At 41.5% G+C, this 14204-nt stretch overlaps 1 protein-coding gene across 1 annotated transcript in view; it reads right to left on the bottom strand.

The window, feature by feature from the left end:
• Positions 1–14204, bottom strand: part of lamc1 (laminin, gamma 1) — a 43308-nt gene that overhangs the window by 20753 nt on the left and 8351 nt on the right. The gene's annotated exons all lie outside the window — the stretch shown is intronic.

The raw sequence follows: 14204 nt of genomic DNA, 5'->3' as shown, positions 1-14204 counted from the left end.
TAGTTTTAAAAATGCTACTCGAAGCTTTTCGAAACAAATCATGCGGCTGATGCAGATGGACACTAGCAGATCCACCAAACCGTACACCTGAAACATTTAACGAAATACAGCGAGAGCCACAGCCCAACATGGAACACAGGAGGAAACGAGAAGACGACGACTAGAAAAACAATAGAGCTCCAGCAGCTTTGCTGCATTCTGCTCTAATTGTGTATAAACTAACTTACTGACAAGGCATCTAGGAATTCTGGGCATGGCTGCTGAAATCAGAGCTGAGCTGCAAAGGCAACAGCTGACACTAGTTAATCAAATTAACGGTTACTTTAGACTCAGATTATTACCTGGGGTAATACTATAACCTAGGTTTGGGATGCAAACCGACCACTGGTATAAGAATGTGCTGGCTGCATCTCGGTCACTTACTGGTCTGATGATGAAATTGTCTTGAGTACTGCATTCACCCTAGGCACAGTTCTAAAGTGTTTGCAGACGTATGCAACAGATAAATGTGTTGTTTCAGAACTCAAAGATTACATAAGGAGTGGCGCAAGGCTCAGTTCCAGGCCCTTTTCTTTTCTCTGCAGCTCTAACTACTAAGCTACCAGCTGCCATAATCATTACACCCAGCTATGCATTTCTGCTGTTTTTCTAACACAAGTAACTACCAAAAATACTAGATATATGAATCCCACAACATAGTTCTGGAGAATGGGTCACACAGGTATTGATTCAGTTCGGTGGTACCTTCAGACATTTGTGTAATGTTTTTAAGGAATTATCCTTTTAAGTGACCATCTATCCCTATTGCTAAGCTTCCTTGTCTGGTGTATTATACCATTATTTGACACCAGTCCCCTTGTCAGAGTAAAAATGTTGGTGTTTTTGAAATTAAGGTACATGCAATTCAGGTGTTGGCCTTTAAAATTCTTATCTGTCTTATGGTGCTTTACGAATTCATTAAATCATTATTAGACCCATTTTATAGCAACAGATTGGTAATTAATATGTCTCTGACTCATATGCTGCAACCTTTGTGACTTAGTGGCTTAAAACTTTCATTTAGATAAATAATAAACTCAAACTTTTTTTTTTCTACCTTATACTGAAAAATTCTATTGGACAATTTGAAATAACTGAGGTTCCAGTGGGACGTGTGATAACCACAATAAGGGACAGGTTCCCTGCCTCCTCACATTTTTGAGGCATTAGAACATTTGGAAAAATGCCATTTCAAACTGGGGCTTCAAGAGGACTTCAATGGGCATATCTGATTTAACACCAGACGGCAAACAATTAAATTAAGTTTAGTCAGATACGCATTGTCTCCAGGTTAAAATAAGCTCCTCGAGGCCTTAAAGTAAATAAGGGCTTTCCCAATTGTGGGTGTGTAGAGGTGCAGGATGTAAAGTATAACCTAGCCAGAGCAAAGGGTTTGTCAAACTGTGCTTCCCCGGGGCAAGACTGGAGAAGAACAAGAAAAGGAAAAAGGCTCAGTACGTGTCTAGACCAGGGACAGAAGAAAGCGAAAGGCCAGATTTAGCAGAATATGACAATACACTTATTGTGTAGAATTTATCATCATATGGGGTGACTATCTCTATAAAAAAAAGTATTTTACAGATTGAACCAAAAGAATACATTTTTTTTTACTTTTGGATAATAATGAAAAACTTACATAAAGTACTGCAATCTTTATTAACCACATTTACGTCATATATGCAAAAATGTTTCATCAAAGTCTCCAGTGGGACTGTACTTTTTAAAAATACAGAACCATTGAAACTGTTTTATGTTACCAAGTTACGTGGACAAAAACACTGGTTAACCCTTGAGTATGCAAGATCCCCATGATTATTACATGGAAATGCAATCTCAAACAGCAGTATAGCCAGGGGGGAGCGGTGGCGCAGCGGGTTTGGCCCGTGCCTGCTCTCCGGTGGGTCTGGGGTTCGAGTCCTGCTTTAGATGCCCTGCGACGGATTGGCGTCCTGCCCTGGGTGTGCCCCCTCCAGCCTTGTGCCCTGCATTGCCGGGTTAGGCTCTGGTTCACCACGACCCCACTTGGGACAAGCAGTCTCAGTCTGTGTGTGAGAATACCAGTACAAAGCACATCATTTAATTTCCGTTAACACTGAGCTACATTAAAACGAGCACTACTTAAAATTACTGGGAAAAAAAATAGTCTCCACAAACGAATTCAATTGTGATGATCGATTCATCAAAAAAAAAAAAAAATGCAGAATGTTCATCGCCTTCTCTCCACTTTAAGACTTTGTAACCTGAAAGTCTGGCTCTATAGTAAGTGCTGGCACCAAAATTCATGGACACTAAATCCAAGCTGTAAATGCTGTGGAAGTGAGTTTAATTAAGGCGGCCCCATGCTCATTTGTGTTTAGGAGTGTTTCACTGCCATCTAAGCTCAAAAGGTAAACACAGGTCAGTTCACCTGCACGACAGACAGAAATTTTAGAACACTGACAAGTAAAAAAAAAAAAAATAAAGAAAAAAAATAAATAAATAAATAAATAAATAAATAAATAAAATTTTTGTGGGGGAAAAAACGAGAAAAGGTGTTCACATCTTAGACTCATAATTTCAACCAACCATCCAAGGAGCCAGTGTATACATCACTAAACTTTAAATGTAGAAACATGTGTTTTCCTTAAACTGTTCATATAAAACCACGTTGATTGTGCTAAAAACTGAACCATCCAGGAGGCTTAAGTCTTTAAGCAAGCTTGGAGTTATGAGATGGCAGTCTTTAGTCTCTAACAATTTACATTATGTTATTTCCTGTTCTATGGACCAGTAGTGTCTTGGCAATCATACTGGGTATACAGAGAATCACCCTATTATGTCTACTATGGTAAGAATGGGGGGGCGCGGTGGCGCAGTGGGTTGGACCAGGTCCCACTTGGGGTGCCTTGCGACGGACTGGCGTCCCGTCCTGGGTGTGTCCCCTTCCCCTCCGGCCTTACGCCCTGTGTAGCCGGCTTAGGCTCCGGTTCCCCGGGACACGTGGTTCAGAAAGTGTGTGTGTGTGTGTGGTAAGAATGGATCGTATATGGGCAACAACAGAAAGTAATGAACTGCTGGTTAATTAAGTTTAAAAGACACAACATGTTTGCTGGTATCTGAACAGTCTAAAATAAGGGTGCTTAGACAAGGATCCAACCGTGAAAGGTGCCGTGTTAAAACATACTCAAACATGTATATTTGCAGCTTTTTTTTTTTTTTAAAGCCCCGAAAAAGACACAGACAGACCTAGATGAGTCTGCAGAGGTTCCGTACAGCAGACGCCGAGCCAATAGAGGTGGCGTGGCCTCTTCCCACCACCCCCCATACGGTGCATGCCAGAACATGACTCAGAGCACATGCCATTATAGAGATGCCTCAGAAATTCAGCTATAGAGGTGGGTACTGCTTTCCCAAGAACATGGTCAAACGCCACAAACCTCTGGCAGTATAAAAACGGACTCCGCCGAAGGCTCTCAATTTTATCTTCGAAACCCCTGTACCTTTCTCTGTGTAGCAGCATTCACGAAACAGTGCCTACATTTTCAAACCCCAGCCAGCCAGAGATCAAGGCGTAGAGGAGTTCACTGCAGAGCTTCCAGGGTCTTGTGGTGAACCATGAAAGGACACATTGTAGTGCAGCAACGCACCACACAGAGCAATGGTTGCCCCTCGTGGGTAAGAATCAGAAACTTCACACAAGAGACTACTGAAAAGGGCCCAATGACTTCACACTCGGTTTTCTTTAAAGCAGCTGGACTCGAGCAACTCGTCGAGACATTCTGGAGAGAAGAGACACATTTTACTTTGCTTTCCCGTAACAAAGACTCAGCAATACAGAAAGTGCACTGAGGTCGTTTTCCTATTCAACCGCTTCTGAAAATTGTTTTCGGGTGTCCGAGAAACAACGCAAAAAGTTAAACGTAAGGAAGGACCCCTTGAGCTGGCAGCACGCGTTGTCGCTGGTCGCATGCAGCCAACGCTGCGATTCAGGGATGCGAGCATGTGCTGACCTGTTTAGTTGATCTCGACATATGTTGGGCTTTGAATAAAGACATAAAAGATTTTAACTGGAATTCTACCCTTTCTACAGTATGTCTCCAAAAAGTATTAAAAGAACTCATTCTGTCCCAAAATTCATTTTTTTACACGTACAGAACCTTTTTAAATAAATAGCACCGTGTTCAGAAAAGCAGATTTCTCGGTTGTGGAAAAGGATTTGCTTGAGGTTACATTAAAAGCTGCAAAATTCAAGGAATCAGAGAAGCTCAGTATGTGCAGCGTTTGTACGTTCTCCACGTTTCTGCTTCCTTGGGTGCTCCAGTTCCTTCCCACAGTCAAAAGATGTGTTTCAGGTGAACGTGTGACAATTGCCAATAGCGTGTTGCAATGAGTGTTACAATGTTCTGCTGCACAGATGGGTCAATGATTGAAGGGGGTTTAATGTTTCTACAAATCAACCTAGGATGAGGATGCCATCCAATTAATTACTATGTAGTAATCTAGTAATCAAGTAATTGCATGTCACTCTGGAGACAAGTTTTAGAATATGTGCTAAACGAATTTTTTCCCAAAAATATGTCTGTGAGACAGCACATGCCACTCTCAAAAGAAAAATTCAGGTTAGGATGAAGCGGCACATTTTCCTTAACATATTCAATATATTTCGATATTTTGTCCGCAACGCAAAAAAAATCAAAGTTCAATATGCTTAAAGGAGCCTGAAAATTACTGTTACAAAACTAGTTAAAGGTATTTCATAAAATTGGACAAAAAAAAATCAGTTTTATGCTATAAGTTAAGAAACAGGTTTTAAAATTAGCTACGTTTGATGCAGACTTGAGTTGTATAAGCAGGAAGTTAAATATACGATGCTGATCTTAGCAAGAAGCCCGAAAAACTTAGTCAGCAAAACACATAATAAACTGCTTAATATAACCACTTAGCTAGTTAGATATGGAAGTGTGACTAGCAGAGTGTTCAGCGAATCATCTCCAAAGCCGTAACAGCCAGGATCACCGCGTGTTTATCTGGCTCCAGCCCATTTCTTGTTCGCTCTTTCTTCTGGGCGGCTCAGGGAGTGTAAAGCTCAGCAAACCGTTATGTGCACTTTTCTCTGTGAGTGCTCACCGAGAATGCTCACCGGGCCCCGTGAGTTCACACTGACGGGGGCCGTCTCCCTACAGGAAGCATGTAGCCAAGGTGGACGGTTACGAGGAGTGTGTCGCGGCTGTCGTAATTTCACGACGAAAATGTCCAGTCCCTGGAAAAGGACCTAGTCTGGCGTACTCACCAATTAAACTTTTCTCCCATTACCTCACTGCATTCTTCTCAAGGGAGATGAACAATGAGAGCTTTGAATTTTTATGCGTGGGCATGGCCGCTTCTGTGCAAAATCTTCTCCATCTGCCTTGGAGATATGCTGAACATCTGTGTAACTATCCTCCCACGAGCAACACCGGGTCACAGCGGAAGGGGGCGGCTGTGCCTCTATACACCCATATGTATGCACGAGGCATACGTGGCGAGGAACGCTTGCAAAAGACCCCCAACGTGAAAACTGAGAATCTCCTTGATTGCTTGCTTCGCGTCTCTCAGTCCCCTTATGTTTAAAATATGAGCGGTCTCCATCGTCTTGCTTGGAATCTACAGCATTTTTTCAAATGTTAAACGTAACAGATCAAACAGAAGAAAAATCTAAAGATGACAGCATCCAGCCTCTTTAGCGTGCACAATGTACTGAGCCCTCCATCTATCAAAATTCATGGCATATACTGTATAAAACTAGGCTATAACATCTCAAATAAATACTAGTGTCTATTCTGGCACTATAACCTTTTATTTGCATTCAAGAAAAAAAAAATCATACATCAATGTCAATTTTTTGGTGATTTTGGACAAAGGAAGGTCTGCACTTAAATTACATACTGGTCTGTATGAAAATGTAAAAATGTGAAATTTACTTTGGTTTGTAAACATAAAATAGTGTCATTTCATGTCTATCATGAAATGTCAAATAAAACAAAACAGAAATTATTTTAGCTGCACCGTTGACTGATGGTGTCTGATGGAGCAGCAACCCAAAAGGATTAATTAAGTCCTACTGTTTAACACAAAAACATCTTCACCGAGCACACATGACCTTGGATGAGGTAACGTGTCTAGAATAAAAAGTACCAGCGTACAGGGTTTGGACGTTTGGCGCTATTAACAGCTTGAGGAAAAAAAGGCAAAGGAAACGAAACATTTTTCAAATCGCCAAATGACGCAGAACGGTCAAGGCCTCTTTGCAGCATCGTCATCGTCAAGTTTTTCATGCCCTACTCTGTGTCAAACCTTTAAAAGTTTGACTTTGACATTTAGTCCTTTTTCGGTCAAGGGAAGGATATAACCCAAGAATGCCAGGAATTCACTAAAGTCAATCATATGAAGAGGAGCAGGACTTGAAGTAGAACAAAAGTGCAAGGACCAAGATGTAACCCTGGAATGAATGGAGTCCATTTACACTGTGTGGTAAATCCCTGGGCAAACTGCCTGTATTTGCTAGTCTGTGAAGAGACTAAAGACAACCAGGCCTGAGTCCAGCATCCAGAGATTCCACAGTACCTTTGCAACTTCAGTGCTAATCCAAATTTATCCAGGTAAAGGCCATTGAGAAGGGTTTCTCATTCATAAATTCGACATGACTGGCATTTACACACTTGACACGGCAATGTCAAAATTCCACGACATTTTACATTTTTATACAACAAAAAGGACCAAGAAGTCAACCGTGACACACCGGTCCGCAGCTACGATCCTCATAATCAAAATACATTAACAATAAACAATGAAAATAACCTCCAGAAGACAATGGTATTTGTCCCTGAGTTAAGCTTTCAAAAGACAAACAAAACCACTGCAGTATTGCTCAGTACATCAGGTTTTAAAAAAGTATGCAAGATGAAGGGTGCACTTTCAAATAATGACATTTGACACGCTTACATTTACCAGATGCTTTTCTCCAAAGCAACTTACAATGTTAAGCTACTTACAACTATTTACCCATTTACACAGCTGGGTAATTTTACTGGAGCAATTGAGGGTAAGTACCTTGCTCAAGGGTACTAGAGCTGGAGGTGGGATTCAAACCTACAACCTTTGTGTCAAAGGCAGCTCTAATAACTACGCTACAAGCTGCCCCAATGTGCCAATGTATTTATTTAAACGTATTTTTTGTTTAGCTTTATGCCTTATGGCATTTGTTCCATGTAATGATACAGAGAAGCATCCAGAGAATAAGCGATTAAAGCAAACATGGGAACATTTTGATAGAATAAACAGTGCCATGATATTCACAGGAAATAAAAATAAGAAAATTCCCATGGAATTTCTCCTTGAAATTTTTAAGGCAAGACGACAAGTTACACTGTGGATTGTGGAACCCAAACAGCTGCATAAACAGTTACTCATGCGAGGCCAAGCCACATATCCTGCCCTCCCCCTCGGAAGAGCAGCCTGTGCTGCCTGGTATTTTAAGGAGTCTTTCCCATGTCTCATGTCCCATGTCTAATGGGACCTGTCTGTAAGAAGATCTCCGCTTATGCATTTCTTCTTTGTCATGTTAAAGATTCACTTCAGTCCGCTGAAATGCTACATTTTAAAAAAATTATACGACAATTTGATGAAAAAAATGCTCTTCATAATGCTTTAAAACTGGCTTTTTTAGACAACCTTGACACTTGCTCAAGAGTACCAGTGATAACTATTAAGTCAACAATCATATTAATACTATTGTCGTTTGACAATATAAACTTCAATCAGATTTGCTGCTTTTTACTGTCTATTATGTGTACTGTATCTGGATCATCCTAATTAATAGCCTTCAGATACGTTGCCATACGGCACGTCTGTCATACACCATTTTTTCCACCGTTTTGGACAGCCAGAGGCAGGCTTTTAGGGATTCCTGAAAAGCGCTGTTAGTTCTGCCTACACACACACACACACACACACACACACACACACACACACAGACAGATTTAATGATCCTGAAGATTTTGCACTGACTATCACATTAATGACTCCTTACTGTATCCCAACGAAAGTTTTGACAGCTTTAAATTTTAAGTCAGATGGTTTTCATGATGGCTTTCAAATATCTCAGTACATTTACCAACATGTCCATTTTAACCCAAAAAAGACATTTTCATTTTACAAGGCTTTTTGAATATTAAAATTATATAATACAAGTAACCCCATAATCATAAGCACAAGAACATTACGGCATATGGATTGCGCCAATCTTACTTGTATAATTATGGGATTGTTAGAACATCCAGAAAACCTCAACCACAATTCTTGCTTCCAGACACAGGACATGATTCATGTAGCTTCTAGCTTCACACTGTCACAAAAACAGACTGGATCTTTACAGATGATGCTAACTGAATGTCAGATAGTTATAGGGAGAATCCCAATGACCGAAAGCCAGCAAGAAGAGCCCGAGAGACAGCCGAGCGATCAGCTTGTTGATTATGTAGAAATTTAGTAGACACATCTACTTCAGAAGCAATGGATGCATGTTGGGGGTATAGAAAAAAGCCATAGGTGAGCGACAAAACCCTGAGACAAAATTCCAAGCAGGGATAAAGAGGAATGCAAACACAAAGGGAACTGCTGGAGCTGAGATCTCGGGGATAATTATCAGAAGAGCTGCTGTTCAAAGGTTTCTTTCCATGAAAGAGATAAGCAAGGAGATGTGCCTCCACCTCCTACCTAAATATCAGGAGCCATTTTGGTTTTGAATCCTGCAAAAAGCCAGACGTAATGTTCTCCTGATAGATTTTATCAAGCCACTCATTTAGAACTTTACTGTTTAGTCTGTGAGCCGGTTTTCTCCAAGCAAACACGTAGCGACCTGAGCGTCTTGAGGATACTTAGCAAAAACTTACAAAGGTGCACCTAATGTTGCCATGAGATCCAATTTGCATCTAGCAGTACAATACCACTTTAATACCATGATCTAACACAGAAAAAAACCTGCAAAGCTCAACATGAAAAGGAGCTTATTGATCTGGGTTGAAAAGCAGAATAGACAAAGGATTGTGCTCCTGGTAATGTGCTCATACTTCACGTCACAGTTTAATTTATGAAGTTCAAATTACATACTGCCTCAAATAATCCAAACCACAAGAACTGTCTGAACTTAACACACAACCAAACTGCTTGAGTCACCAATACAATGATATAAATCAACATCAGGCATGTTCTATAAGTACAGTACAGCTGTACAGCACAGTACTGGTCAACCAGAAACAAATCCAAAACCAAACCCAGAATTTCCCCTCTTATTTGCATTTAAAAAAAAAAAAAAAAAATCTGATCACGTAAGCGCTACAGAGTACACATTAGCTGTAAGCAAAGCACGGGAAGATAAAGTTAGGCGTACAGCAGCACTAAACGGCAGTAAAGTAACGTGGCCGTGGACGAAACCACCAAGGTTTAACAAAGCACTTCGATGACAGACAAAAGGATGAATTCTTTGTTTAAAGGAAGAGAAGAAAACAGCTGGCACACACAGATCACATTCTCCAAAACCCAAGTAGGGTTACTTCAGTGTCTTCTCCTCCAGCAGTCCCGTTTATCCTACAGGTTATTCCTGAGGAAGAGTGGGGACCGCACCACCCTCACGATACATATATATCACTTAACTGAATGACACACTTCAGATCATCTCACCATCAAGGACGCGTTGCATTTCTACAACGGACAGGCCGAGACATCAGCGCAGGGGCACAGCAGGTAGCACTGGTACCTTACAGCAACTGGGTTGTGGGTTTGCACATGGGTTTATAGCAGGTTCTCTCTGTGTGGGCTTTGCATGTTCTCACCATGATTGTGTGTATTTACAGCGTCCAGCACTGTAAATTGCTTTGAACAAAGGCCCCAAGCCGTGTCAGTTATTTCATTTCTGTTAACAAAATCCTTAACGTGTATAAAGCGTGAATTCATGTTGCAGAAACACTGGATGCCTTCCTCTAGCCTCTCCCCTCTGAACCAATATCACTGGAGTGGAGGAGAAGTATCTGTAAGCTTCAGTCCACCATGTTATTTGAGACTGGAAACCAGAAGTCAAGTTTCTTGACATTTTCCCAGAAGATACACAAGAGCCAACAAAAGTAAAGGTCTTCAGTAACACGCTCCAGAGACATTCATTCCACGAACCTGAGGATTTGTGTTTGTGTGTGAACAGACTGTGTTAGGTATAATTTAAACATGTTAGTAATGAGAGTGATTGTGGTCTAACCCTGATGAAACGGAACCACTAAGGTTTCACCCCCACTTTCTCTGGTGGTGATATCAGTTTAAAGACGTGGAAAACCCACATTAAGCACTAGGTCCAACAAGTTTGGGTCAGGAGATTCAACCAGTCAACAGATCTCAGGTGCTTCAAAAACCAGTGTATCCGGGGGGGCTCACCAGGAAGAGAGCTGAACACCCTTACCTCAGAGCATGGAAAAGCAGAAAAGAACTGAAAAACCAAAAAGAACTGAATGTCCTCGAACGATGATCTACACTACGGTAACAACACAGGGGCGGCAACTTCTGCAACGATTTCCACACTTTTGGACACGCTCAAAGATGCTGAAGCCACCATTCTACAAATTACGAGTCTTTCGAATCGTTTCACAGATGGTCTGACCTCAGAGTAATGAGTCAGACTATCTGCTCTGTCCTGGAACTAATCCCTACTGATACCTTGGTGAGAACAAGACAGAAAATACTCCCCCCTCCCATTCATTCGGACTTACTAGCTCAGCCCAGCTGTGCTGCTTGGAAGTTTATTGCAGGTTCCCATTACCCTTTGGGGGGGATGTTTGCACAATACTGTTCCCAAATTCCATACAAGTTCCTCCCACACGTGCTTCTTTGCCATGTAATAACCGTTTGACCAACCACACTGAAGTATTTAGAACCCCAAACAGTATCAATCAGGTCACCCTGTAGTGTTTTCTGCTGCAAACTAAAGTCATTTGGTTCTCTCAACTATTTTTTAAAGGAATGTCCCAAGGAAAATGGGCCAGCTGCTCTTGATGCCCACCACGGCGGCCAGTGAAGCAGCCAAGGGTGAGGAATTAGTTATGTTAAACATGGAAAAACAGATTGTTGCAGCTGGCTTGTATCCTGAACACCCAACCCCCCCACCTCCCATCTGTTAGAGCATAAACTGCTCCAGCCCTGAGAGGGAACTCCTCTAATGACATTTCACAGGCCTGCTTTAGGCTGACAGACAGCTGTTGGGGGCCACCCAATTCATGGACTTGGTGGCCACAAGGATCAGTTAATTCAGATTTGTAGAGTCTCTGCTGAAGTAAAAATCCAAAACGGAACTAGGCAAGATTGATTCCCAGCAAAAAAAAAAAAAAAAAACTGAGCAAGTACAAGCAAAGATGGAAGGAATCTTGCAGACTTACATCGAGGCCGGGATCCTGCATTGACGTGGTTTACTGTCCATCATCTAGGATTTCAATTAGCTGCAACCGGCAAGAATCTATAGCAAAATCTTCAAAGTAAACAGCACTGACTGGAGAGGACAGATTGCAAAGCAAATAGACTTTGTATAAAATTATAGCAGGACGCCTCTTTCGAAGAGCCGCTACAAAAACGGTTGGTGTCGGGGGCGAGTTTAAAAGAAGAAAAAAGAAAAAACATTGGGTAGCCAAGTTAAACTTCCACAGCTTCTTCAATCACCCTTAGCACTAAAAAGTAAATAAGGATCTTGATAGGTAGTAAACTGCCACTTTAAGAAATTTAACGGGCTTTAAAATAATCATATCAAAATATATTGCACACATTGTCGATTCTGCTACAAAGCACATCAGTTACACGACCTGTTAAATAAGCATGGCTGCTGACAGCATAGTGGGTAGAGGTGGCACCTTTGAATGTGTAACATAAAACAGCTGAGGGAGTGTCTCGGAAAAACTAGGAACCGCACGACTAGAGGGTCCAACTTAGAAAATTTGTCCCGACACAATGAGTTGGAAGTAAACCGGGAGGAGGACTTAAGTTCAGGGTCCACACCAAAAGAACAGGAATGTGACAACAAAGTGAAGAAATCCCTTTGTTGTTGCAGAGGCACAAAGGAAGCGACAGTCAGAATCTCGCCTGATTTTTACCGGTTCAAAACTCAAGTGCCATCTGTAAATGCGGCTAAAACTATGAAGCGGCCATTGCTTGATATAGTGTATCCTGCTGCAGTTAATATTGGTTACCAAAATGCAACATGAGTAGGCAGCTTGCCTTCATTGTGAATATACTAATATTTGTATACATGTAAGCCATTTTTATTTTTTGTACAAAAAGTTGTATAGCATTAAAACTCAAGTCCCGCAATTCAAATTCATTTGCCATTTTGTCCCGTTCGTTTCACTGAAGGAGTAACAAATTCGTTACGTGAGCTGTTATCGGCAACATCCAGTTTGTCCAAGCTATCCGACAGCACGCAGCCTGCTTCTGTTGCAGGGCAAGTCCGAGCCATTAAAAAGTGCTTTTCCGCTGGCCATTATTGTTCTTTATTCTAAAGTGATGGCTCAGATCGACTCATTTCCGTAATTGTTAAAAGTGTGCCGAGTTACACGGCACCGCGCCAAAAACTCTCGCTCTCACTTCCTTCCGTCATGACCGCCTAACAGGCCAACACTTCTGCATTTTCATTACCACACATACTAAACAATCACTACAAACTTCAGCCTTCAAATATGTATACCAAGACATTGAAAACAGAAAAATAACCAAAATATTGTCGTTGGCACGCAATAACGCTGTTTAACAAACTTTTATTAAAGCCTTTAAGCTGCAGCAACAGAACTGGCACTTTTCCCCCCAAAGCAACTTACAACAATTTAGGGTAAGCACCTTCCTCCAGGGTAGGTTCCACAGCTGTGGGTGGGATTCAAACCTGTGACCTTTAGGTCCAGAGGGAGCAGCTCTAACCACTAGACTACTAGCCAGCCCCTAGCAGAAAATGTTTGCCACAATAAGTTCAGAGTTAGCTACATATTCATATTTAAGACCACCATGGGATTTTTTTTTTAAAAGCTACCTGTTTCAGATCACAAGTATAACACACCATGCACAATACAGTCAGTTCCATTAGCCTTGTTTCTGGTCCAAGTTTTTGTACAACTGGCATTTGCACGATACTGCACTAACATAGTAATGGAAATACACTTTCCTCTATATCAGTGTTTTTCAGGCTTTTGTCTTCATATGCCCTGTACATGGAGCTTTTCAGACTTGTTACAATGCACTGGTATCAGAGTTCAAAGCAGTCAAGAGGATAAGAGCCTGGGTTGCTCAGGGTGGTAACTACCTGCATACCAAAGTCACTCATTCACTGGGAACAACGGAGGTTAAAGAGCAGGTAGAGACTGTTGGAAACTCTTCCAGGAGCCACATTCAGGGAGAAGGAGGATCACTTAAGAGGCTGCCACAAGGCAGATCGACTGTAGAACTACACCCGGGGTGTGTTCCTCACCCTTTTTTTCCCTAGGAATGACATGACGAAAAATCATGCTTGAAACCTACTAAGGGATCAGTCTTTAAAGAGCATTTCCATAAACTCAAATTAAAGAAGTGAAGCATAAAACTAGTTACACTCTCTGGACCTGTTCTTTCCTTGCAGAACTATGAGCAGCCCTGGTGTATAAAATTAGTATAAACAGAGGACTAATCATCGAGTGAAGTGTTTCTCTATTAAGATATGGGACCTTTAAGACCCTTCCCTTCATTAAAAACAGGGAGGGGGCAAATTATGCTGGGTGTAGACTTAAAAGCAGTACCTTAAAGCAATGCGATTAAACAGCCCCCCCCCCCCCCCACCCCCTTTCCCCAAAGTACTGTGTGAAGTCTTTATTTACATGTCAAAACAGCTGTATTTACCTACCACAGTTTGGGGCAAGCAATGAGGAGTTCTGCATTTTGATATCCTACTTAACCTTGCAGATGTATAGTTGTGGAAACAAGGTAAGCAGAGATCTTGCTTATTAGAAAAGTCTTTGGAATGGAGATGTTCATGCAGGTGACATTCCCACCGGGATAGAAATAGGCTGAGGAATCCCAGATAAACATCTGTTCTGGAGCAGAGGGCCATGCAAGATGGGGGTTGCCAAAGACAAAAAGAACAACCCCCAAAGAATGTTGAT

This window comes from Scleropages formosus, chromosome 3 (genome assembly GCF_900964775.1).
Source record: "Scleropages formosus chromosome 3, fSclFor1.1, whole genome shotgun sequence".
NCBI lineage: Eukaryota > Metazoa > Chordata > Actinopteri > Osteoglossiformes > Osteoglossidae > Scleropages > Scleropages formosus.
Note: the sequence above shows the minus strand (reverse complement) of the source record. Positions and strands in the feature narration are given on the sequence as shown.